Genomic DNA, 27449 nt, shown 5'->3' on the forward strand with positions numbered 1-27449 from the left:
TTTGTGGACCATTACTGTTCATACAATGCTTCATAATTTGCAAAGTACTTTCATTCATTCATTCATTCATTTATTCATGATCTCACTTGGTCTCCTCAAAACCCTAGGCATTATGTAAGGGTAGTATCTCCTCCTGACACCTAGAGAAGATGTGAACCTCAGAGGGGCTAAGTGCTTGCCCAGGGTCACTTATGCGGCTGAAGAGCTATGCCAGCACTCCACTCTCTGGGGTCTTCATTCAGTTCTCCTTCTGCTTCAGCAACGTTGGAGTCTTTCTGTCTCTTCTCTTCAGCCTCGGGATTCACAGAGTGAGAAAAATGAACCATAGGAAGGAACCATAGAATTATAGTAGTGCCAGGTTAGATCTGCAGAAAATCAGCTAGGATTTATACACATCGCAGGTGAGAGGCAGGTGGGCATGGAAGAGCCCTGGACTGGGCATCTAGACACCTGGATTCTATTTTAAGCTCTACGACTAACCAGCGTGTAAACTTCTTTCCCTTTCTAAGTATTTCATTTTATCCCTCTGTCAAATGAGAAATAGAGAAGCAGTATTTTTGTTTGTTGTTTTTTGTTTCTGTTTGTTTTTATGATGGTGTCAACTGGGCAGCAAATCTATCCATTGTTACAGCGGCACTTGTCTGTTGAATGAACATTGGCTTTGAAGTTAGGGAGACCTGATGCCATCTTGGTTTCACTACAGTAGTGTGATACTGATTTACTTATATCTTAAGTGAGCCTAATATTTACCTTGAAGCATGAGTGAGAGATTAGAGAAAATATAGGCAGTTACTACTTTATTGCCTTGCACAGAAAACACACTAATAGACAATTGTTATCATGGTTCCTCATGTTATTTTTATTAGAATTATGTCCAATAAGCTAACTTTATTATCTTATCTAACTCTTTGACAAGTTTGCTCACAAGCAATAGATTAACCCACTTGATATCTATTTATACATAACAACGAGATTGATCACCGCATCACTTCCATTATAAGCATTAAGAAGGTGTAAATATTCCTTTTCTTTTCCACAGATATATCCAGAAGTCTGTACTTTTCATTCTAACTAATAAAGGCATGGATGCCAACATCATTTGTACACGTTGAGAAAAGAAAATATTGGATTGGATGATTGATAATGACCCTTTCATTCGATTTAATTTAGTGTTAAATTTTTTCTAAATACATGGATATAAAAACATGATTAATAAATGTAAGAGTCCTATTGTTTTAAATCACTTATCACCCTGAAATACTCAATAGAAGGATAATGTCATTTGGACTAGAGTCCACTTGGAAGTCTCATCAAGCTTACTTCGGGTTACAGGAATCATTGTTATCACCTGCACCTCTATCTAATGAGGCACAAATTAGTGGCTTAGAGCAAGTGCCACAAGTCACAGGATGACAGAATGCAGAATTAGAGAGTACTGAATATGGCCCCTCTTTTGCTTGTGATTTAGGAACTTAATTTCTTCTGCTATGTAATGGAGACAAATTCTCGAGGGGAAGGAACATGGCAATCTGTGCAAAAGCCCTATGAGTCCATCACAAGCCTCTATCTTCCCAAAAGACCATCAGCACACTTAGAGGACTATCTTCTATCTTGGGCTACTGTGCTGTGTAAAGAATATTCTTATTTATTCCCGTATTCTCTAGGAGACATCAGCAGTTCTGTTTGCTTGAATGTTTTGGTCGGATGATTAAAACGTACTTTCTATCCATTTTAAATACATGTCCATAAGGGATCACTCAGCCCCAAATAGAATAGTGTGAATAATTCTCAAAGGCTTTGAGCTCCTTCTAAGTCTTGAAAACCTCACAACATGCTTTGTCAAGAGGAATGATTGCTGCAGAGAGTAAAGAGAGCAGGAAAGCCAGCAAACAGGAGAAGAGCAGGGAAGAAAGTGTGTATGAACATAGCAGCACTGTGAGTTCATCAAGTTGGAGACCTCACCTTATGCATCTTTTTAGTATGAGGGCAGCCCAAGTAGTTTTAAAAAACTATTAAGGCTCTGAAACACTTGAAATTTTCCATCTGCAAAAAAAACAAAATGGAAAGAGTTGAGTATTTGAGCATTTGAATGTCACTTCTACAACAGAGTAGCTGAATTAGCTCAAGCAAATCTAGCCAGCTCTCTAAATCTTAATTTCTTCATCTGTAAATGGTGAGTTAGAGAGAAAAACGAAGATCTTCACTGAGTAGAATGTTGCCGGCTATTGGATCCTTGTTTGAGGAACTGCAACAGGTCTTCACACAGTCTCTAATTGTTTCCCAAGTATGTTGCTCCTTCTGAGAGTTACTTCCCTCGTGTTCTTCTGATGTATCCATGTTAAGTGATAGAAAAAAGAAAAGTATTCACACATGCCCTTTGGTAGATAAAAGCTTTCACCCTAGTGATTAGCAGACCTGGGTTGGGGCCAAGTTCCATGAGAAACTAATCACATGACCTTGAGCAAATGCTGCAAACTCTAAGCCTCAGACCTATTATCTATAGAAACGGCATAGCAATAATCCAAAGGGTTTTACGAAGACTAAACAAGAAAATGCATTCCAAGCACTTAGCACAAGGCCTTGTACATAGCAAGTGCTCAATGTATGTTGGATATTATCAGCATGCATAATTGTAGACCAGGCAAACTAAGAACTCCAGGAAACCACGCATCTACATTTATGTAAAAGAGTAAATATTTATAGGGACGGAACGTCAATGGTTTAGTTTACAGATCAAGCATAAATGAAAATAAACAATATTGAGCTTAGCAAAGACCAAAGATGAAAAGGTGATGACCATAAATGGTACTTAGGGAAGTAGTGTAACTTTCACTTAAGTGAAAATTAAGGTCTGTGAAGCTATTGCAATGACTTGCTAACAGTTCTCTCTGCAGTACTGTATCCTCCAACCCAGCTTCCACAGAGCACACAAAATGGTCTTCCTAGATTTCGATTTGACTATATTACTCTCCTACTGAAACCCTTCAGAGCATTCCCTTGCCTCTGGGATGAAGTCCAGATTCTTCAACATAGCTGATAAAAATATCTTCAATCTGTATGCCTCTATAGGCTTTCCTCTTGCTACTCTTCCCCTTCTGTTCAACTTCCCAGTTATATTCACTTTCTATCAGAACTTGGAACAGAAAGCACTCTCTCTTACTTATGGCCTTGGCACCTGCTGTTTCTTCTACCTGGAAAAAAGTGTCTCCTCCTTGACTAGCCCCAATGCCAAGCTCCCCTCTGTCTTTTGCCTATCTAACCACAATTATCTTTCAGATCTTAGTTCAAATATTTTGATCCCCCTTCTTTGAAATTTTGTTTCCCAATCTAAATAATCAATAGGCATTTTTGTTATCAAAAACATCTCTCATTATCCAAATTTAATTTGTTCCTAAAATTGTAGTAGATGGCAAATTTGAGGATAGCTTGAGCCCACATTTTATTTTCTTTAAATTGGAAGAAGAACTATATCTTTCCAGCTCATGGCAAATGCTATTGGTGTCCAATCTAGCACTCGCTATCACAGGTATAGTCTCCATTGATATTGTATGTATCAGATACAAACTACATTTTCCTCCCTTATTGTAATGAATGCATCCTATAATGTAAACAAACCATAAAATAAAGTGCATGATTAATGAAAATAGTGGTTAGCAAAATAAAACCAATAAACAATATAATTAAAAAATTGTTACCATCCATTGAAGTGTTGCCTGAATGAGGTTTAGTGATGAGAAAAGGGATGGAGGCTATTGACACTGTGGCTGTTAAATGATAATGAAGAGGTGAGGATGGAGCTGGTGAAAGAATGAGTAAAATAGCAAATGCCTCAGATTTGCCCATGTCCAAATTTGAGGAACTGACGACAGTCCTTGTTTCTTGGAGTCTGTTGTTCAGGAAGTAGATGCATGCCTATACCTCAACACCCAAACTCATAGACCAAGCAGCGAGAATAAGAAAACCTAAACGTATGCTTCTATTTTTGTTCCTTTTGCTTATAGTTACAAAGCTAATGATAACAAAATATTGTACTTATAATTGCAATTTTTAGTATGGTACCCCTGCCTATGTCATAATGTTGCTTATTTACAGCAATCATTTTGTCTAAGTGATCCATAATTTCTTTTAAAGCTTTGGTATCATGTTTTTTCCTCTTCCAGGATCTTAGAAAACATTTTAACTTAAAAATATTGGGAAAATGGTAGCAATAATTTACAACATGTTTAAATAACATGAGCACTAAATTATATCCTTTTAAGAGAACACGAGATATTACCGCAGTGTGATCCACATTCATTTCCAGGATTTGCATATAACTTGAACGTTTTCACTAGCACACACATACAAGTTTTGCTTGTTGGTTTATGTTGAATGATGAAATTCACATCAAACTTCTGAAAATTGTGATAGCAAATATTTGGATAGTGACAATATGAGGATTTAGTTAGGGATAGCTCTACTTTTTACTATCTGTTTAATTATCTGTACAATATATTGGGTTCTAAATTATTCTCCATGAAGTATAAGATGTTGTCTCCATTGCAGTGCCACAGTTGTGTTATATTTTCTTCTAACAACACAGAACCACTTGTGATCCTATCTACACTCTCTCTTGTACCTTCAGGGCTATAAGACTGGAAACTAAACTTCCCAGGCTTTCTTGCCAGCACGGTTCTCGTTGTGGTACTACTGATGGGAAGGCAAGGACATGCTATTAGGAGGTAGGAGAGAGACTCTAGCTTCTCTGTTTGGGAAAGAACAGCCACAGCAGACTAGAGTAGTCTGGTGCATGCTGATTTCTGCAGCAACAGTAGCAGTTGTATTGGAGTAACAGCAGAAGACTATGGGTATGTGCAGCAGTTATACAGCTGGTGGGCTCTTGTAGCAACGGTAGCGAATTAGGGTCAGCACCCTGCTGCAATGGTAGCAGCTTCCTGCAGTTCTTGAGCTCTGGGTAAGAATACCGCCCCAATTTTTTAAAAATCCTCCAGACTGTCTAATAGTGTTGTTATCTAATTCTTTGTGTTAAATTTCTCTTGCTTGAAATATCTATAGTCATTACCATTTTCCTGGCCAAAGCCTGCTTCATACAATCATTCAATGCTGGGTGGCTGGAATCTTGGATATAAAATGATGCTCAATTAGTACTTTAAAAATCAGTATAGGAAAGAAAGAATGCTCCACAGCTGTGAGCAATCTAGTCAAGACTTGAACTCAGTTCTTGTACAAATCTTAGGCTCTTTCAAGTATTCCACACTGATTTTCAAATAAGGTGCATTAATGAGACTCTGCCCAGTCTCATGGAGGGTCTATTTTGAATGTCAGAGAGTTTGAAGGAGCTCTAAAAGGGAAGTGCCACACCCATATATGTGGTTGACTATGAGAATATTTGTATTTACATATTGAGTTGAATTGCAGTCCTATTTATGCAAATATTGATCTTTTTTATTGAAGTTTTATGTTTTCTTTAATTCTACTGAACATCTAAATGTGAAAAACGGTGATATATATATATATATTGATATATATATAAATTTATATTATAGTATTTCACAAACCTTGAAAGTAGTAGCCCTCTTTCAGGCTGGGTAATATATTTTTGGTAATTAACAATTTAACTTCATCTTGAGTGAGGTCAGGAAGTAAAGAGTGGAGTATAATGATGAAGATTTTAGGGGAAAGAAATACATTTAATTTAACCAGCTTAAATTTTTTGTGGAAGGAAGATTGGATGTAAATGCACACATATGTATGTATACACCAAAAATATATTAAATTTCATTTCATTTTATCATTGAATTCAACACACATTTATTGGAAAATCCATATTGATGGTAGTATACCAAGAATAGCCTGGGAGGAAGAAACCTGCTTATGCTTAGAGGAGGATGTCTTCAGGTGGAAAGAGAGAGACAGAAGCAGTGACCCATTTGCATTAATAGGCATAGCCTGGAATATCCACTGCAAGGTGGATTGGAGGATTTCTGTCCTCAGTCTGAACTTTCAATTCAATTCCGCCCAACAAATGCACATACCATGAGCCCAGTGATGGTACAAACGAGGCCTGAGTGCGTCAAAGATGTTTGAGGCAATCATGCCAACTCAATATTTGTAGTCTCCCTCCATTCTTATGTGAATTCATTTCATCCTCAGCTCCTGTCTCTCAACTCTTTCTTACATTTACATTCATCTTTTTAAGCCTTTGGTGTTGGGATTTGCTTCTGGTTTTTTCACCTACTGACTTTTGGCTCCCACTCAGAACTGACTTGGATTAACTCGGATTTAAGGACCATGCTTAGCAAGGATGCAGTTTCTAACGGTGAGCCCATTCCTGTCTGTTCTGCTTCATCTCTCAATATTGAGGGAGGAGTAGACTGGGGGTTTTAGACAGGTGGAAGGAAAGATAGGGTGGAATGTATCAAAATTACATAGGACCTTATGAATAATGAGCTAAGGAACATAACAGCATAAAATTTACAAAATTGTTCATTATTTCTGCTTTGGCTCTGAATATTTATAAAAGACTTTACCAGGAATATTGAGAAGGGCAATTGGTGTCCTGCCTTCTACTTGCTGGCCATTCTTCACCATCCCCCACCAAATCAAGACTGAACTCTGGCTCTCATAGAAGATTAATTTATCCTTCCTTGAGACTGACAATTTCTAGCATGTACAATTATCTTCCCTGGAAAGAAAAAGCCTGGAGGCTTATGTGGAAAGGCTTAAATTCTCAGCTCTCCCATTTAAGTGGCCACAGTTCTACTTCACAGTGAATGTGAGCAGAGATAATGTGAGAGACTACCCCACAAAATATTCAAAGTTTAATTACTTCACAAAAAGAGCATTCCTCTTTTCAATTCAGCGGCAGAACAATTTCAGAAATGCTGTCTTACTAAATCACCTCTTAAATAACTTAAATTTAAGTTAAGAGTGCAGGCTCTTAACCCGAACTTAATAAAAAATAGTGCCTAAGGGGAGGGAATGGGGGGTTATAAGAGAGAAAGAAGTTTATAGGATGAAAGGAAAGGTTGCTGAGTGAAATAAAAATGTGTATATGCTGCTTGAATCTTTCATATAAACACTTATTCATAAGTGGGTCCATGCATGAGATAAATGGTTTGACCCAGACTAACTAAGAGAATAAAACTTATTATTGAGGACATACATTCACGCAATCAATCACCAAACATGTATTGAGTGCCCAATGCACAGCATGAACTCTGCTGGTGAAAGACTATTACCCGTAGAGTAGCCAAAGTGATCTTTTAAAAAATGTGTAAATATGGGACTCGCGGCATAATGGTTAAGATTGCATGCTCCACTTGAGTGGCCTGAGGTTTGTAGATTTGGATCCTGGGTGTGACCCTATACATTGCTCATCAAGCCATGGTGTGGCAATATCCTACATACAAAACAGAGGAAGATTGGCAGAGATATTAGCTCAGGGACAATTTTCCTCAAGCAAATTGAGAAAGATTGGCAATGAATGTTAGCTCAAGGACAATCCTCCTCACAAAAAAAAAAAAAAAATGTAAATAGGTTCATGCTATCCCCTCCCCATGGATTGCAACTGGAATAAAGTCTAAATCTCTTACCCAGGCCCACATGACCCTATAGGATCCAACCTATCCATCTTCTCAACTTCATCTCCTGCCTCTCATTCCCTCTTTCACTGTGATTCTGCTAAGCTGGCTTTCTGTTCCAGCTCCTTAGAAAACAGAGTCAGGTGAAATCTTATGCAGCAATGTTTCATTTGAGTGTGCTATCCCAGGGACCTAAAAACAAGAAACACATGGGACATGAAGTGGGGAAGGAAGGAGAGCAATTCAAAATGGTATATGATCAAGCTGGCTACAGGGACACATCAAGCTGAGGCTTGATATGTTGGCTGGGGTTCTCTGGAGAAATAGAACAAATAGGTTCAAGAGGAGATTTATTATAAGGTGTTGGCTCACACTAGTATGGAGGATGAGGAAGCTCACAGTCTGCTATCTGCAAGCTGGAGACTTGCGGAGGCCAGTGTGCAGTTTGGAGGCCTGATGGCCAGAGAGCTGATGGTACAGATCTCAGTCCAGGTCTGAAGAGCTAAAGAATACACACCCCGAGGGCAAGATAATATTGATATCCCAGCTCAAGCAGACAGGCAGAGGACAAATTCAACCTTCCTCACCTACTCAGGCCCTCCATGAATTGGGTGGTGCCCACCCACACTGGGGAGGGCCATCTGCTTTACTCAGTCAACTGATTCAAATGCTAATCTCTTTTGGAAACACCCCTACAGATGTATCCAGAACTATTGTCTAACCAGATATCTGAGCATCTTATGGTCCAGTCAATTTGACACATAAAATTAACCATCACACTCAGGGACAAATAAAGCTGAACAGTTCTGGCGTAACTCACAGCCAGAGCCCAGTATATCTGCTTTCTGTTCTTTGAAGAAGCTTAGCTCATTCTCAGCTTAAGGCTTCCACACTGTGTCCTACACATAGGGCACAAGTTAAGTGTTCTTATGGGAAAACTTTCCCCCAGATATTCTCAGCCTTGAGTCTTAGCTCAAATGTTACTTCCTCAGAGAGTTCCCCCCGACCACCTTGTCTACAGTAACACGCTCTCCCCTGACCTCTTTATCCCTTTGCACAGTTTTTGTTTTAAACAAATTTACTCTTACCTAAAATTATTTTATTTGTTCAATGGTTTACGTGATTAGTCTCTGACTCCCTACCCCATGAATTATAAGCTCTATAAGATAGGGAATTTATCTGTCTTGTTTGTTGTCAGAGTACTGTAGGGGAGGAGGACATTTCCTCTCCCCAAATGGGGGTTCGTCTGGCTGGAGAACGAATTAAATTCACATGAGGCAGAATAGCAAGAGAAAATTAAACAAAGCTTTATGAGGAACCATGGCCCGGGGCCTTTCTTCCCAAAGGAAGAAAGGGCACCGAACAAGGGGGGTACACATAGTGGTTATATACCCCCAAACAGGGTGTTTCACATGTGATTGAAATGTCCCTCCCACAACAGTCACAAGATTGCCCTGTCAGCACAGCGCTTGATGGACACAGCAGGTAGTGGTCTGCTGTCTCAGAGGGCGTAGCCGGAGGCAAGTCGATTGTCTGGAGCTGGGCAGTCACAGGTGAGCACAGCAATCAGTTCCTAGCCTAAAGAAAGATGCTTAATCCTTAAAGAAATGCCAAAGTTGGGAGGGGGAGGGAAGTCAGTTATAGGAGGTTACCAGAGAAGCACAATAAAATGCAGATTTAAGTCCTTGCCTTTGGTATTGATTAAGAGTTTTTAGAGAGAAGGTCATCGCCTTTCTTCTTCCTGGTACAGAGAGGGAGGCACCTTTTACAGATAGAGATTTACCTTACAAACGTAAACGTGTCCTAACAAAGGGCAAGTTCCATTCCTCAGAGCCTCTTTCCCTGTCCCAGTTTATCAAAAGCAATCAGCCTCAAATAATCCTGATGCCAAAGAGACATATCTTGGGGTGGCCAATTCCAGGTCCCCACAGTACCAATATCTAAAATAAAATTAGGACAAAGCGTCTGCTCAAAATTTGTTTATTGTATGGAGGATAAATAGAGGAAAAAGAGAATAAAAGAAATACAGTCTTCACCAAGAAGGAATTCTAGATGTAGTGGGTGAGACAGATAACTATTCAATAGCAAAATAGGGTGACAAATGCTCAGTTTGAAATGAATTCAGAGTGACAAAGATCACAGCAGAGGCATCATTTCAGACTGAATGAAGGGATCTCACTGAATGACTGATGCTTGAGCAGAGTCTCAAAGACCCAGAGGAAGTCAGCCAATCAGATGTGGCCAAGAAACTTGTGTTCACTCATTCAATCCCAAGGTAAAGATTAGGATCCTATGCTCTACCTCAGCTTGAATCCTGCTCTGCTGTCACTAGCTTTGTGACCTCATATTAGATACATAAACACTCTTTGTCTCGGTCTCCTCATCAATAAATAGACATGATATTAGTAGTCTTCATAAGCTTGGTGTGAGGAATAAATGAAAACACCCAGACACAGTGCTTAGCTCAGTACCTGGCCCATTGTAAATGTTCAATGCATGTTAACTATAGCATTAGGACTAAAGATTATCAATTTGTGGATTATCTAATAAGTACCAGGCATTGAAATACCCTGGGTGGATAGTGACAAGCAAAACAGACCAAATTCTTTTCTCAGAAAGTTGTCGTAAACGAGTAATAAACAAGGGAACAGATAAGTAAATCATTGTTTTAAAAATGTGAGTTGCTATGAAGTAAAGAAACAGGCGAGAGGAATACCCAGGGGGACAGTCAACTAAGGCTCACTGAGGGATGACATTAAGCTGAGATCTGAAGGATGAGCAGATGCCAGTCACACAAAGAGCAGAGCATCGTAGGACAAAAGCTGTGAATTTTGAAGGTAGAAAGAGAGAGTTGTATCTAAGTGTTTGAAAGAATGATCAATGTCTGGAGAGCAGAGATAAGGCAGGAGAGGTCTGAGGTGAGGCCAGAGAGGTGAGCAGAGACAGAACAGCCTGGGCCTTGAAGGCCAAAGTAAAGGATTTGGATTTACTTTAAAGGGTAATGGAAGTTCATCAGACGGCTTAAAAGCAAGTGAATAACAAGACCTGGTCACATTTTTAAAAGACCCCTTGGCCCTTGTGTGGAGAATGGATTGAAGATGGCCAAAAGCAGAAAAAAAGGACGTCAGTTAGTGGGCATGAGTAGCAGCCTCACGATCTGGAAGTTGACATACAAGACATTCGTCATTCAGATGGTTTCTTTGGAACCACAGGAGATTTGCATCTCCTTTCTGGTGGCTGTTTCCTGAAGTGCATGAGAAGCGGGTGATGGATAACTGGGCTCCAGTGAACTTGGAGAAGTCCATATTACAGAGCTAAGTGAGTCTTCTTTGGAACATTCACAGACACTGGTTTTTATGACCCTCCTGACTTTTAATCATGAATTGCTAAGTTTTAATGCTCTGTAGTCATGGTGGTCAACTGCTTTGGTGGTCAAAGTGATTAACATGTTTAATTATCAAGTGACACTTGTTTGATTTTATTGCAACCCTGTGTGTCATCTCCGCCCATAAAACTTCACCTGAGTCCAATGACAGAGAAGACCTGGTTAAAAATCATAAGCTATTCATCAAGTTGCAGTACTTCTTCAGAGAGAAGCTAATGGCTTAGTGTCAAGACTCAAACATTAGTTGAAATAAATTGAAAACACTTTATTTCCTGTGATTTAATAGATTGTATATATTGTAAACATATTTTTAAAAAATTCTTGCCCTTTGCCAAAACATTGCAACTGTTAAAACATCATTATCCAAAGAGTAAGTTAAAGTCAAATCATCCTCATCCTCATCATCATCTCACAGCAACAAAAATAATAACTAACACAAGCTAAGCTTTTATCATATGCTCTAGACTACCCTAAACACTCTGCCTATTTATCTCATTTAATTCTCACAGCAACATTGATAAATAGACCCTGTTGTTCCCCATTTTATTTTATAAGTGAGAAGATTAAGTTTCAGTGAGGTCATAAAATTTTCATAGTGTTGCCCAGCTAGGATATGGAGTGGATTCAGATACCTATGACTCCAAAGTCCATCATCAACCACTATCCAACTGATTTTACTGTGCCTCATTCCAGGCATAAAGGGCAGAATCAAAATTGCTGAGGGAGTGCAGGAGCCCTCAATTTAGGAAATGTCTCCAACGAAATTACCTTTTTGATCATTTTCCTCCATTGTATAGAACAAGAGGTTGAATAAGAAGATCTTAAGTGTTCCAATGCGGTGTCAGACTGAAATTTTTCCTCTTGTCTTCCTCATCCCTAAAGGTTCCCTCATTCACAACCCTTCAGGGAAACATGCTTGGTGTATCATTTTCTTTAACAGTTTAGCAGAAGCCAGCATGACATCTCTATAGTTCTTGACTGAAACACCAGAATAGCAAGGGCATGCTTCCATCTATTCATAAGTCTGGGAGTGGCTGCAGGTCAGCTGTTAGTCTCTGGGCATGGCCTTCAGAGTAGCTCACCTGAAAACCTTGAGAATAAGGAAAATTGTTTGCTGGGTCTTTATAGCTCACAAGAATCTAAACAGCATCAAATGACTTTGTGACTGCTAAATCTGGAACAGAAGACTTGGAAAATTGATCTTTATATTTATTTTCTCAAAAAAAAGTTTTTTTCAGAAGAATTTGCACCAGAATCTAGTAGAGATATCTGCATCCCATGTTCATTGCAGCGTATTCAAAAGAGACATCGTCGATGAACCTAGAAGACATTAGGCTAAGTGAAATAAGCCAGTCACAGAAGGGTGAATACTGTATGATTTCATTTATATTAAGGTCTAAAACAATCAAACTCATAGAAGCAGAGAATAAAATGATGGTTTCCAGGGGCTGCGGGGAGGAGGAAATGGAGAATTGTTGCTTAATGGGTGTAAAGTTTCAGATATGCAAGGTGAATAAGTTCCAGAGATGTGCATACAACACAGTACTTACAGTTAACAATACGGTATTATGCCCTTTAAAGCTGGTTAAGAGGCTAGATCTCATGGTAAGTGTTCTTACCACATACATACACACACAAAACAAACGCAAAAGAACACAAGAAAAGTTTTGGAGGTGATAGATGTTTAGAACCTTGATTATGATAATGGTTTCATGGGTATTATGTATGCATCCAAACTCATCAAGATGAATATATTAAATGTGTACTATTTTTATATATCAATTTTACTTCAATAAAACTTAACACAAAGTTAATGTGAAGGATGATTGCCCAGGAACAGGCTCCTGTCTGAGAGCATCATTGTGAAGCAAGAACCTGTTACATAATTTCCTGTCTGTTCATCTTTTCTAGTCTGAGATACCAACTAGAGCTGGGGATGTTCAGTGATGGCTTTTTCAGATTTTTCTGTCATCAAACCCTTTGTCTTCATCTACTGACACTGTTCACATGCATCCTGCTTTCAAGTCATTTTCAACTCTATTATAATTCTTCTAATTCTTTATGTTCTTCATTTGTCTCAGCCAAGCCTTCTTTCTCCCTGGAAAACCTTTTCTGCCTTCTATTCTCAACTATACCTTCTCCTATGCATTCCTCAAAACTCAGATTTCTGGGGCTGGCCCCATGGCCAAGTGGTTAAGTTCAAGCGCTGCACTTCAGCAGCCTGGGGTTTGCCAGTTCGGATTCGGGGTGCAGACCTACACACCGTTCATCAAGCTAGGCTGTGGTGGCATCCCACATAGAAGAGCTAGAATGACCTACAACGAGGATATACAACTATGTACTGGGGCTTTGGGAAGAAAAAAACCCCTCAGATTTCTCTCCTTAAAACACTGAAGAGTCACTCTTTAAGACTGACTTGAAGTCACACTTGAAGAGTCACCCTTTCTTCTTCCATATCTCCTCTCCTCCTGTTCCCTATCCATTTATTCAAAGGATATGCATTAGACCAGGTTTTGCTCTAGGTGTAAGGGATTCAGAGAAATTATGCTGAAAACATCAATATGCATTGGTACGCTGGTAAATGTTTAACAATTGGCACTCAAAAAACAAAACAAAACAAAAAACAAAAACCTGATTCACGGAACTGGCAGATTTCAATGGTGAAATATTTCCACTGTGGCCAATTTCAAGCTACCAATTTGATTTCACTTAACAGGAAGTTGGGAAGAAATATGCACAATGTGCTCTTACCAGAGCAAGCAGCCTACAGCCTACTATGCTAACATGCATGTTCTGACATTGCACTTAAACCTGAATATATTTAAGACAATATTAATGATACATAGGCCTAAAAATCACAGTACCCTCAAATCCACATGTCTCAGATACTATATTGATACTGCACATGTGTGGCTACAATTTTGGGGAGTTCTTGTTAACTCCCAACCCCTCCCCACTCGGGTACTGGGGACATTAGCCAGGAGTCCTGGAGTGTGGGCACCTTGTCTGAGACTTTCTCTTCTTTCTTCAGACAGGTTCTAAGTCACGCTTTAATCAGAGTTCTTGGTGTCCCTGTCTGCCACTTCACAGACTGCTCTCTTTGAAGACAGAGTCTTACTAATTTAATCACACAAACATAACTCAGTATCTATTGTTTTATCTGTATCCCTAATTTTTGTTACATAAACATGTGCAAAATAAGGAGGTTTGAGAAATAGGGAGCTCCTAATCTATATCTCCTTCAAAAGTTTCCTATCCTGGATGATGAGTGTGACACTAAAGTCCTTTCTTTTCACATGCAGACCAAAATGATCGTCCAGGCAAAACACTGCTGGGAAATTTTACTTTATTTAAGAGGTAAAATATCCGTTTCTTGTTTCCCTCCTAAAACACTTTCCTAGCCCAGCATCTGAAGTTAAAATGTGTTCACCTGTTGACCTGAGAATGTTCATGTCAATCATTGTTTCTGTGATCCTTAAATAGCACAACTTTTACTTTTCCTATATCTCTGCTCTTCTGTCTCATGAAGTTAGTGTGCATATTTAGTTGATCTTGAAAAACTTCATCTGAGAATGTTTCAGAATTCTCAGGGAGATAATTCTCCTCAACATACTGATGGAATACTTTTCATCTTCAGAATAATAAATACTTTTGGTCAGATGTAAGGAAAAAAATAAAATTTTTCACAGCCAGATTGAAAATCTGAGTTCACAATCCATCATTGTCCGCTCCCATTTGCAGGTTTATCAAATATACACACTTAATTTTCGACCTTGCAGGCCGTTATCCTAGGAAGCCAACCTACTTAAGTCCTGCAACACTTAACACTTCCAGAGAGTTTCTCCTACTTACAATTATATCCTCTCATCACTCACACACCTATTTTCTCTGGCTTTGTCACCTTGGGGGAGCAGAGATGATTATCTCTATTATATCCCCTAACTCAGTCCCTCAACTAGCTTCACCTCTCCATAGCCACTGTCTACTTTTGAGATAGATCTTCATTATTCTTGTCTCAAGTTGGTCTCCCAAACTCCAATGACACCCTGACTCCAGTCCATGAGTCTGCAAGCTGACAAAATGATTTTATAGAACTCAAATTTGATCCATTTTCTCCTCTAACCTCCATTTCTAGAACCCACTCAATCCCCAAGATAAAATCCAGACTGCATATCTACAGGTCTCAAAACATTTGCTTCCCATCATTTACGTGGGCAACATACCATAACCATGCATGCCTCACTGTTTACAGTGGGTCTCAGTCATGAAGCAGAATGGAAGGAGAAGGAAATCCAGAAGGAGGCAATGGAAAAGGGGAGAGGAGCTAAAGGAAAGGTTTCAGAAAAGAGACAAGAAGAGAGACGTGCAAATTTTCTTATGTATTTCACCAAGAGAAAGCAAGGAGAAGAGTGGCAGGTAATAGAGCCTCTGAGACTTAGTTAGCGTGTGTAAGAATATGGGAGAGTATGTTCATACAGGAGCAGGAATGAGCAGTGCAGAGAGAGAAAGAGAAACAGAGATATAGAGACAGAAGAAGAAGAGACAGACAGACAGAGGGAGGGAGGGAGGAAGAGAGACAATGTGCCACGTGTGTGAATGTGCGTGCTTGGTGAAATATTGTGTGAAATGACTCAGTTGAACTGCAGAAGGAGAAATGGGAAGGGAAATGGTATTGTGCAATTCTCTCTGGCAGGAGAAACCGGAGGGCTCAGTTAATTCCTTTGGCTTGTTAACCTTTAAGTGCTGTTAATCTGGGACAGCTTGATGGCTATTTTTATATTTTTTCCCAAGAGTAATTGTAATGAGAGAACAGGAGCACAGTTGAGAGTGTGGAGTCCCACTTTTGTGGCCAGGGCGAAGGCAGTGTGAAATTTGCTTATTATATATGAAATGCTCATGCATGTTCAGTTCCAAAATAAGTAGTGAAGGTAAAGGTGATAGCCTGATTACTGTCAGCCTGTTTATAAACAGGGAATTTTATCTTTAACCTAACCCCATCTGTGGATGGAAAACCTGAGTCAAAAAGAAGATAAATAAATTCGATGCTAGCTAAATATTACAGAGCCACGTGGTAAGTGCTGCAATCTCGAGACGCACAGGTGGGCTGCCTGGCTCAGCTCACCTGATGGAGAGAGACAGTAAGGTGTTCCTTGGCGAGAGGAGGAAAGAACTGAGTCTGGAGGGTCAAGTATCACTGTGAAAAAGGAAAGGGTGCAAAGTCTTCAAGGTGCAGGTGAGTCGATTTCAGGGAAATAGAGATGTCATAGGTGTGGGTGAGGGCCCTGTCACTTTCAGAGTACAGCTGAGCTGTTCTGCAAAGAAACTTTAGGAAAACCAATTTTGTTTGCTCATTTTTTTCAAGTGAATGGAACCCAGCTGCCTCATCTCCCTTTTCATTCCCTTTTGTCTTGCATTTTCTTTACTTTTGTCCTTCTTTTTGCTTCTTCTCTCTGTTCTCCTTCTACTCTCTTCTCCTATATTTTTATAGCTTGGTCATATTTTAAAATACGATTAAGTGTAATTTTCAGTCAGGATCAAGCTGTCACCAGGACTGCACTTCTTTCTCCAAGGGAAAATCCATTTTCTTGCCCTTTTCAGCTTCTAGAGGACTCCCAGATTCCTTGCTAAGTGGCCTCCTTCTATCTTCAAAGCCAGCACCATGGCATCACTTTTTTCCATATTCCAATTCTTCCATAATTACATCTCCCCCAGACTCTCCTCTCTGCCTCCTTCTTACATTAAAAAGACCCTTATGATCATATTAGGCTCCCCTAAATAATTCAGGATAATCTCAAGGTCAACTGATTAGCAGCCTTAATTCCATCTGCAACCTTAACTCCCTTTTGTAGAAGGTAACATAGTCACAGAATCTGGGAATTAGGATGTGGACATCTTTGAGGGGCCATTATTCTGCCTACCATTGAGGACTTCAAAGCTAGAGGCTGTTACCAGGACATGAGAGACCACTTATATCACCAGCAGAACCAGCAGGTACCCAGAAACAGAGATTTAGATTTGAGATCTGTGTTCACGATGTCATATAAGCTTCGCACTGGGCCCAGATAACCCTCTGGAAGAAGGGAAAGGAGAAGGAGGGAGGTAGAAAAAGCCATGAATAAACAGAATTAACCTGAAGAGAATCTATGATTTAAACTGGAAGAGGCACATAACCTTAAAATGACAAGATTAAAATTCTTTGCTGACATCAGTGGAACTGCAGGGCTTATTACCAAGTTACTTGAGTCGTAGGAAACACGGAAAATTACAGGCACGCATATGAGAATAGCAATATACAAATTTCAATGCTACCGCATTTCTTATTTTTATATCTTCTGTTATCACTTCTTTTACTTGAGTTTCTTCTCTTTTCTCTTTTTTTCTCCTCTGCCTCTCCAAACCCTTCTAATTCTATTCTTATTCTTTCATCATCTCCTCTTTCTTTTCCTCTCCTTACAATTGCATAACTTCTCTTTTTCCTCCTTTCATTCATTTTTGTTTTCTCACATCTAACATGGCTACAAGAAGAGAAAAGAGAGCTGAGACCTTGTCTTATTCATATTTTTGTCTCCAAGACTTAGCATGGGGCCTGCAAGATAGCAGATGCTCAGTAACTATTTATTGAATAAATGAATAAATAAATTGAATCCACAGCCATGCAGTAAAGAAGAGATGCTGCAAAACATGAAAGAACACTACTACTGTTCTGAAAATACAGAGAGAAGTTAGGTTGCATTAAAAATAATGTTAATTTTCCCCCTTTAATGATCCCAGTTTCTCCAGCTGTCAAGTGAATTATCACCTTTTAAACATGCCGCTTTTGGAAAAGAAAAACTTTAAATTATAACCAGAAGATGGCAAGGGAGTCAGAGTAATTGGAATTAAATTTATATGGAAGCTTTTTCCTTTTTACTGTTGTTTAAATAGATTCAAATAAATTGAAAAAGGAAGAAACTTTCAAATGGAGAAAGCCAACAAAATGTGATTGCTTCACCCAAAAGGGCTGGAGACGAACTGATCAAGAAAGAATTATTCCCAGAAACAGCAAGCCAGCGTACTCTCAAATCGTGGGGACAGGCAGGTTTCTCCCTCTGAAAATAACCTGCTCTGAAAATAGCATACCATTCCCTGAAGGGTGGACAATAGCTCTAAATTATAAGAGTGTCCAAATTGTGGGCTGAACACCTCCTGGTGATTGTCTTCCTGAAAATGTCACTTAAGAGAAAGGCATTTCCGATTTCACGAAGTATGTGTGGATAAAACACTATCCAAATGAGACTTTAGACCTGGGAAAGCAGTAAGGTGGGATGAAAGAGGGAACAACTACAGTGAGGCAGGGAGACAGAACAGCAAGGGGAAGCCCTGCCTTGCAGTTGAGATCAGGACCTGGTGTTACCTGGCCACAGGTGGGTAGGTAGAAATATCAAGACAGCAGAGCAAAAGGATACAAATGAGTTTTTTTTTCAGTAGATGGAGAAGGAAATATATTGCGTGCAATCTTATTTACTCTTTTCTACAATTTTCCAACATTTATAGTACTATGCTCATTTTTCAGAGACGGAAACTAAAACTGGCAAAGTTTCAGTAACTTGACCACATGTACACAACTTAATGGTAGACCTGGAATTTGAACTCGAATCTGTATTACTAATCCTGTATGCTTAATCACTATGTTACACGAGTAACACTGCCCTTCCTCTGTACAGTTATTTTTTGGTTTATTTTGTCTGCTGTTATCTGTATCTATACAGACTAGATATTGGACCATGTAGAATTTGCATGTGCCTGCTGGAACTATAAGTTAAAGGACAAACCATCTTAGTCACAAAGCAGGAGTCAGAAAACCAGGGTCAGTCACCACCATGACCATCATTACAGTTGCCTTATTACACCCAGAAAGCTGATCATGGGGCATCAGATTGTGAAGTCTGGCTACTGCTTCTTGTTGCAAATTTTTCTTGATAGCTTCAAAGCCAGAAGACAAAGATGTTGCAGGAAGGGGCAAAAGTATCTCCAGCAAACAGCTTGTAACAGCAAGAAAATCGTGTCTAACTTACTTCTGCCTAATGGGCGCTAGATATGTACATGTAATAGGTAAATCTCTGATTTGCACTTAGAATCCTGGCTCTGAGGGAATCTTGGAAATGTAGTTTTTACTTTTTCAGTTTATAGAATCAAAAAATAACATAATTGAAGGAAGTGAGAATTGATACTGTCAGTTTTATCTACTCATCCAACACATGCAGGAAGTAAAGAATTTTGTTTTCCAGCCTCTATTGTAGAGGAAGACAAAGATTAAAGGACAAGAATGTGGACTAATATGCCAAGTACAGTGCCTTTCTTAGAACATGATGTGTGTCATCCAAAGAGAATTGATTTCGGGATCATCATAGGAGCAACCTGAGAAAAGTATTACCCTTTCCCACTGAGGCTGAACTTGGAAGCACATAGCCCTAAGTGATTCTGGCAGCCGTCTTTCAACCTTAAGGGGAAATAAAGCCAAGAAATGGAGAGAAACTAACAAATTCAGAATTGCATTATTCAAGTTCCTTTATTCAACCACACTTGAGGCCACATTTACCCTTCAACTATTTGACTATATAAACTGATAAATGCCGTTTAAAAAATGATTCCACCTTGTTATCTGTCACCTTCAACCAAAGTGTCTTAACTGCTCTACCCTCTTGTGATGTTAAAATACAAAGAGCCCTCAGTCTTCAGATCACCGTTATAATACAGAGTCAAGATAGTGTTAAGGCTAAAGATAGCATAATTATTGTAATAATTTAATCTCAAAAATAAGACATGGTAAACAGAAGAAGATTTATTTGTAAGGAAGATAGATAGCTAGATTGGTACACAGGGCAAGGTTCTATTTCCAGGGCTTCTGTCCTGGGAAGAGAAAGAAATTATGATTAGAGAGGAAGCCAGCAGTCTGCTTAATGTCCCCACACAGAGCACTCAATCCTGCTGAAGTCCTAGCCTCAGAGGAACTAATGGACTAGAACTCTAACAAAATTGAGAAACACTTAACCCAGAGAGGACTGAGAATGCTGCCCTGACCCAAAGAAATATTTCTAGCTTTATAGGAAAGTAGTAAGAGAATGCTTTTTGTTTTCCTACGTTTTGAAGTTTTGGAAGGGTAAGCATAAATAATATTTACCAAAATTTATTTCTTTTCCCCTTCTAGGCCCACAGAGATTGATATTTCTTAGCTACCCTGAAGTAGGTTAGAACACAAGACCAGTTCTAACCAGTAAAATACAATCATAAGTGACGTGTAATTGCTGAGCAGAGACTTAGCAAAGTACTTGTATAATTCTCTAGTCTCTTTGTGTTACTGAGAAAGCCATGGGTTCTACACGGAGCAGTTACACGATTATGGATCTGTGTAACTCTTTGAATCAGAAGCCAACGTCAACCTATGTGGATCACATCATGTGAACAAAAAGTCCACTTTTGCAGTGTTAAGACGCCGAGTTTATGAGGGAAGGATTAATGTTCCTGCAACATTACCTAGCCTATACTGGCTAACAGTAGAGTACGAATACAAGATGAGAAAGTTCTCCTCCTATCTCCTTTATGCAAAAGCAATGATTCCAATGTAGAGCTGGATCAGGCACGGCCATTTGTGCTAACCATGAAACAAGTTCCAGGGTCGTTGAGACTAATTCAGACAGAACAGGATCTTAGAAAGATCTTCAACCAATGGAGAAGAGACATGGTGGTATAATGAACAATAGACAGACACCAGAGCCAGATCAAATCTGGTTTAAAATACAAGCTTTTCCACTTATTAGGAGTGATAGTGCATTAAATTTTGAATATTTCTGATCCTGAATTTATTTATTTGTAAGGCAGAAATAAAACTGTCATTCTTGTAAGAATATTGTGAAAATTGAATTAGAACACATGGAAAATATGGTAAGCACTCATTAAATGCCCTTTGGTAGGTTAAAGAAAGAAAATGTTTTCAAATACTGAAATTAATTACTCAAGGCCAGTGATTTACTGAAGAAGCCAGTCATAGAACTTGGATTTCCTGATTCCCAAACTCAGAATAGTTATCCTCCACTCTGCAGACTGTCTCTTCATGTAACTATGGATTCCATAAAATTGAGGATGTGAACCATGCATTCCTATTCACTGGTGTCCAACTCAGTCAGTCAATGTGTGTTGAATAAATGGCCAGACATAAATGTGTGACAATCGGTGTTCTTAGCTCTCATAATCTTTCTCTGGAGTCAATTTGTCCCATATTCAGCTCAGTTTTAGATTCTTCAATATACTAGGAAAAGAAAACACTTAAAGTCTTCCTTTTGCTTTTATGAAAAAATAAGTACATGTATTTAATGTGGCTGATGTGAGGTGACAAGTGCTCTTTAAACCTAAAGTCTTCTCCAGGAGGAATGAAATGTCCCCACTCTAGTAGAGAACCCTTCACCTGTAGTTCATTGGATCGAATCCTCCCTGATGAGGTCAGTAATGAGTCATTACTATCTGATGGTTGTTCAGTGACCTATGTAAAATGAGGTGGAAGTCTTATTTCCCTGCATAGAGGACAATGTCCTAGATTAAATGAAAAACAACAGTGACACCAGCACCACATCAAAGCTTGGTGTCATATGACCACCTGAATGGGAAAATAAGTGTTGATGCTCTGGAAGAGAGAAGCAGATAGATCAAATACTGTTTTCTGCCCAAAATTGCGCTCCTAATTCCCTAAAAACTATATTTATTGTATGCATAGTAGTAACATTTTTTTAAATAACCTTGCCTACTATGGTGCAATGATATGTTAATTATCCCCAACTAAGCACATTTCCTGGTATCCTCAACCTTGCGCAATCTGCTCCTGCATTGACTCAGTGCTTAGCCACGTGATTTTCTTTGGCCCATGGGGAAAGCAATAGATGTGCCGCAAACGGAAGCTTGACAAAAGTTTGTGCGTTGGGATTTACTTTTTGTAGCCCAGCTACCATATAAAGAAGTTCTATTATGCTGAGGAGCCCACATGGTTGCCCTCCAGTTAATCACCCCAGCCATATGGGTAAGGGCACCCAGGAATACCCAGTTCTCAGGCAATCGGCCATCTGATGACACATTCGTGAATGACCCACCAAATACCACATGGAGCTGAAGTAAACCGTCTCAGCTGAGCCATGCCTAATTTTCCATCCCACAAAATTGCGAACAAATAATTAGTTGTTGTTTTAAACCACCAAGTTTTGAAGTATTTTGTTATGCGGCAAATACTGATAAAGAAATTAATGCTCTGACTCTACTTAAGATCAGGCTTTAAGCAGGAGTCCTTTCACAACCGCAATTCACTTGCTTGTTTATTAATTCAACAAATGTTTATTGAGCATCTTCCATGTTCTAAGCACTATGATAACTGCAGTGATGCATCAGTAAAAAGCAAACAAACAGAAAAACCCTGATAAGACACTTTTCCTTGTGGAACGTCCAACAGAGGTCCCTAACTGATGGCCCACAGTGCAAGTCTGGCCTCCAAATATGTCATATTTGGTGCACAGGCTGTTTTTTAAAATATTGATTTAAAAATTGGAAGATTTTCCATTCAAATCAGAAGATACAGCTTTCTTCCCACTAAGAAGAAATGGAATCACTGGGATTGCCCTTCCATAAGGTACAGTTGACTGAACTAAGCAGTGGCTGCCCTTCTCCTTCCAGCACCGGGCATGAGCGCTCCAGATACACAGTTCCTGTCATTGCCTGTGTTCTCTATGAATGTGAAGACTAGTGTTCCTTACCTGTATTATTTTTCACTTTTGTAGAATCATTTCATCTTTTTTGGTTTGTTTTGTTTTTCACCTGTATAGCATCTGTAGGCATCTGAGTCTAAGACTTCCTACATACAGGACCTAGTAGAGTAGACAGACATGATCATCCAGAAAGATGAAAAATGAAAATATAGAAAGAACATGAGACACGGAGTTTAATAATGAATAAATGAAGATAGCAAATTCAGCCTTTCCGAAATCCAATAATCTATGCTTTAACTCTGAATCGAAGAGGTTTAGGACTTGTAACATATCACCCTAAGAATTAGGTATATCAGGTTGTAGGATGTTTTTTAGGAAATAGTATCAATTTCTTTATGTGCCCATAGATACTTTATGGCACAAAATAGTTGTGACTTTGCAAACGTCCTCAAAAAACATCACTGGTCTGAACTGCGGGTTGTTTAAACTTGAGCCTATAGGGCCTAGTCAGACAACATGAAAAAGAAAGAAACACCAAAATCCTTCAGGTTATCAAGATCCAAGAGGAACTCAACTGGAAAAGATTTCACGCTGACCTTGTGTTGTTGTTGTATGCAATCTATCTTCCTCCTGGCCCAGAATCTGAACCTATTTTAAGATTAGAACCTGAAGAAAACAAATGTATATTTCATTAAAATTGATTTATAGAGTGTAGAGCTCCCATTCCATAATAAATAATCTTTGTCTGGCCCCTCAAAATCTGGGGCTCCAAGTTGCTCAGAAAGCATTGTCAGCTTTCCATGGCAACTGGCAACAGTCCTACAATCACATCACTTTCAGATAATACTTTGGCTCTATCTTCAAATTTTAAGGAAGATAAATCAGAAATACTGGAGGAACAGTGGATATGAAACAATGTCATCATTATCTTATTATTTATGGTGCTGCTCAACACAAAATATCCATTATCAGCCATGCCTTTGACTATGTGCTTGTAACTGTTTAGATTTTGTATATAAAAGTCATATTTTAAAAGTGAATTGTCATCACTTGGCAGTGGAAAAGGTTTGTTGTTTTTGTTTTCTCCTATTAGGATTTTGTCATTGTTGCTGTGACAGAAAAATACACCTCTTGGCATTTGAGTGGAAGATACTACATGCTAGACTATTTTAAGGATTGGAAAACTACAGCCTGTGGGCCAAATCCAGCCCTCCACATGTTTTGTATATAAAAATTATTAGAAACAACCATGCCCGTTCACTTACATATTGTCTGTACCCACTTTCGTGCTACAAATGCAGAGTTGAGAAATTGCAACAGAAGCCCTATGGCCCACAAAGCCTAACATATTTGCTGTCTATCTAGCCCTTTACAAAATAAGTTTGCTGATCCCTGGTCTAGATGTTTTTGCCTGAGATGGAGAAAGGGCAGATCATTTGCATAAGATCCAAGATATCAACAAAGGAAAAAGTCTCATAATCATTTGAATTATTTAAACAAGACAATTGTTGGAGAAAGAAAAAATAATTATCAGACCACCTGGTATAATTCTCTCAATTACAGATGAGAACTGGTAACTTGTCTCCAAAGAGGACCCCAGTGAGTCACACATCCCGGTAGTCACCCCTTGTGTGTTCCTCTCCTCTAGAATCTGGCTGGGCCTCTGACCAGTTTTTGAGCAATAGAATGCAGGCCATAGGTCAACGTGGCCATTTATGACTGTTTAAGCTAGGTCCTAGGAAGCCTTGCAGCCGGCAACACCCCCTGCCCTCCCTCACACCCTCCTCTCAACTTTCCACTGCTGTCTCTTTCAAGCAGCCATTCATTCAATTATTCATTCAGACAATAGATATATTATTGAACGCTATTCTTAACCAGTTCCTTGACAGGCTCAGGAAGTATGTCCAGGTCCCAGAAGCTCTGTCTCCTAGGGGAAACAGACGTGCAAACAATTTGACGCAAGATGGTGTGTTTTAGAGGAAGGGTCTAAAGTATAGTGCGATCTTGGCAATCTTCCTGGAAAGTCAGGGAAGGCTTTGCAAAAGAGGCAATCATTAAACTAAGTCTTGAAAGAGAAGTAGCAGTTTGTCAGACAGGATGATGAGAGGTGGTTAGTTTGAAGAAAGAAGATGACCACGAACAGCTTTCTAGGCAAATGGAAAAAAGTTATGGAGAAATGACAAAGTTTATCTCTTCATGAAGTCAGCAACTCATTTTCTGTAGCTTCTACTCGTTAGTTTTGCTTCCTCTACTTGAAGTCAATCAGATAAAGTCTATTACACTCTTCACTACCTTTAGAGGGCAGAGAACATTTTTCATGTTGGTGAAATATATGATATTATAAATATATATGTATTTATATATATTTGAGTGAAAGATAAATATCATCTAGGGAGGTAGGGCTTTCTCTGCATTTTTACAGAAGTTTGCTTAACTTCTGTGAAGGATGTATTTCTCCATCCTTAATAGTCCACACTGAGGCCAGCTTCCCACTGAGAACATTTTCCTAATGACCCATTGTTTGTAGAGTACCTGATCTTAACCACTATGCTAGGTGCACACTAGTCCTTTTGCCTGGAAGAGACCCTGCTCTCTCCTTTCTTTTTATCATTTATATATAAATTATATGCATCATTTATATATATATAAAATATATATAATTTATATATATTATATTTATGCATTTATTTTATTTATATATATTATATACAGTATATTGAATACATTTCACCTATCACAGTGTTCATCACATAAAAGGCTTTGTTAAAGCATTCCTTGAGTAAATTTTGACTGACATCAGAAACCCCTTTCCCAAAGGACAGCATTTTGGACACTTGAAGACCATTACTATGTTCTCTCTGAATCTTCTAATAAAGTCAATTTTCTCAACACATTTGATTCCTCCCACATGAAGAGACTTCAAGTGCCTTTCTTTTGATGGCTTTTATCTATTGAGTACTCGCTATGTGTTGGACAATGTGCCAAACACTAGGGACATGACACTGAACCAGAGAGACAGAGCTGCTGAACTCAAATAGCTTTGAATCCCACTTGATTTTCTCTGAGTAGGCTCTAGTTTCCCTGTGTCCCAGATAATGTAAACTTGTACAACCAAAGACTGGATCTCAGGCTGGTCCTTTAAACTAATTTGCCTGGTTAATTGGATATCACATCATTTACAAGATAAACTATCATTCAGTTTGGAGGTTTGGGGATTGATGTTATCCCTTATGTCCACTTATCCTAAACTTATGCACATTATGTCCCACGGCCATACAAATTTAGTGTGAGAAATATCCTCATACCCCCAATAACATTAACAAATGTATAAATGTAATTTCTACATTTAATGAAAGAAATTGTCAAAAAGAGATATTTTTATATCATTAATGAGACCTCATTAGTAGGGAGGTTGGTTTGTGAAGGGACAATAAGAAGTTGCTTTCTACAATAACTTAATCCTTTTCTCTGGGAGAGAGAGAACGTGGTCATTACTTACTTGAAATTCTCCCTTTTACCTTATGTCAACAGACTGGATAGTAATTGGTTGTTCTTAGCAATAATTATGTTGAAGAAACTAGGAGTATTTAGTCTAGATAAGATAAGATGTTAGAAGACGTAGCTTTTTTTTTTTTAAAGATCTGATTGGTTGTCATATAGAAAGGCACTTGTTTCATGGGAGCCAAAGAAGCAAAATTGAGACCAATATGTCTAAATGAAAACGCAAAATATCATGGTAATTTTTAAGGGGTAATGAAAGATCAGAGCCACATGGAAGTTTATTGGGAGAAAAAGAGTCCTATGTCGCCCAGGGTAGATATGTTTCTAAGAGAATTCAAGTATTGTTCAAATAATATTGGATTAGATGACTTTTAAGGCCTCATAGGTCTTAAGATATTAAGCTCATACCCATTAGATATCTATTTATGTTTACATATGCAGGTATAAACACATATTATATGTAAACATATTTATGAAATTGGAAGAAACGCATGAAGTACCACAAATATGCACATGCACACATAAACTTCTGAAAATTTAGATCCCAAAATATCACTTTGCAAGAAATCATGTTCACCTTTCCTTTTACTATTTGGTCATAAAATAGGAATATATATTCTTTTGGAGGTATTGGTAAAATAATAAAAGTTCCTCTTTCTATCCCGAGATGAGTTATCTGCTCAGTGAAATTAGGAAAATGGAGTTCCCTGGGTCTTGATGAATTAACCTCTGGTTCCACACCAAGTTAAACGTACCAAGATCAGGATCAGGGCCTGCCTTTCCTTCTCTCTCTGCTCTCTGAGATCAGTGAGTAGGAGACTGTAGTTTTTATAGCTGGCTGAGTATATACTCAGGTGGGACTGATTTCGGATAAAGAATTAGAAAATGTGATTCTGTCCACAGATCAAGTCACATTATTCAGCACAAGTATACTAGAAATGCTAATAATATTTTGATGATAATTTTTCTGTGATTATTTCCCAAGGGGTTTTTAATTTCAACCTCATCAATAAACAATAGTGACCTTAGGATGAGGACCATAAAGATATGAGAGAATTTTAAAAATTATTTGCTAATTTTCAGATTTCTCTTAAAAATAAGACAACAGGCCAAAAAAGGAGTCTCTTATTCTGAGCCCCATGTCAACAAACCAAGACTTGACTTAATTACAGTTTCTGCTCTCCCGGAAATGGAACCTTAAACCAGTCAATCAGGAATCCCCTATCAACATTAGTTAGGCAATTTGACTGATAGACC

The 27449-nt window shown here is 38.7% G+C and overlaps 1 long non-coding RNA gene across 31 annotated transcripts in view; it reads left to right on the forward strand.

The window, feature by feature from the left end:
- LOC123284789 (uncharacterized) overlaps positions 1 to 27449 on the forward strand; it is a 471184-nt gene that overhangs the window by 340528 nt on the left and 103207 nt on the right. The window lies entirely within an intron of this gene.

Source organism: Equus asinus, chromosome 3, assembly GCF_041296235.1.
Source record: "Equus asinus isolate D_3611 breed Donkey chromosome 3, EquAss-T2T_v2, whole genome shotgun sequence".
NCBI lineage: Eukaryota > Metazoa > Chordata > Mammalia > Perissodactyla > Equidae > Equus > Equus asinus.